Source organism: Syzygium oleosum, unplaced genomic scaffold (genome assembly GCF_021117445.2).
Source record: "Syzygium oleosum isolate NSW1041296 unplaced genomic scaffold, Sole_v2.1 Sole_v2.43, whole genome shotgun sequence".
Lineage (NCBI taxonomy): Eukaryota > Viridiplantae > Streptophyta > Magnoliopsida > Myrtales > Myrtaceae > Syzygium > Syzygium oleosum.
Window position 1 is genome coordinate 1347501 of NW_026607527.1, and position 289 is coordinate 1347789.

The following is a 289-nucleotide window of genomic DNA, read 5'->3' on the forward strand; positions in this document are numbered from 1 at the left end:
GGAAAAATGCGAATGATCTCCTATGTTAGAGTATGCGTAGAGATCAAGGCGACCCAACCTCTTCTCGATTCGTGGATGTTCTTTTGAATGGTCAAACATGGTCGATTAAAGTAGAGTATGAGTGGCACCTATATCCCGCTTGTCTTGTGGTACATTTGGTCATCGGTGTGCTCCTCCCACCGAGGCGCCCAGGGAGTCCTCAAGTCAGTCCGACTCCCGCTCTCGGCTACTAACTAGCCATCTCCCATGGATGGTGAGTGGGAGGCGGTCAAAAAGGCGGGGACTTGCC